This window comes from Chiloscyllium punctatum, chromosome 36 (genome assembly GCF_047496795.1).
Source record: "Chiloscyllium punctatum isolate Juve2018m chromosome 36, sChiPun1.3, whole genome shotgun sequence".
Classification (NCBI taxonomy): domain Eukaryota; kingdom Metazoa; phylum Chordata; class Chondrichthyes; order Orectolobiformes; family Hemiscylliidae; genus Chiloscyllium; species Chiloscyllium punctatum.
Genome location: NC_092774.1, coordinates 71,591,925 through 71,592,251, shown reverse-complemented (window position 1 = coordinate 71,592,251; position 327 = coordinate 71,591,925).

Sequence of the window (327 nt, the reverse complement as noted above, 5' to 3'; positions counted from 1 at the left end):
CCCATGCCTCTGCATTTTCTCCAACAGCCTGCCATGTGGAACCTCATCAAAGCCTTTACTGAGGTCCATGTACATCACGTCAACTGTCCTACCTTCATCCACATGCGCGGTCACCTTCTCAAAAATCTCAGAGGTTTGTCAGACATAACCTGCCCTTGATGAAACCATGTTGACTATCTGAAATCAACTTGTTACTTTCTAGATGATTATAAATCCGATCTCTTGTAACCCTTTCCAAAACTTTTCCTACGACAGATGTAAGGCTCACCGGTCTATAATTACCTGGGTCATCTCTGCTGCCCTACTTGAACAAGGGCACAACATTTG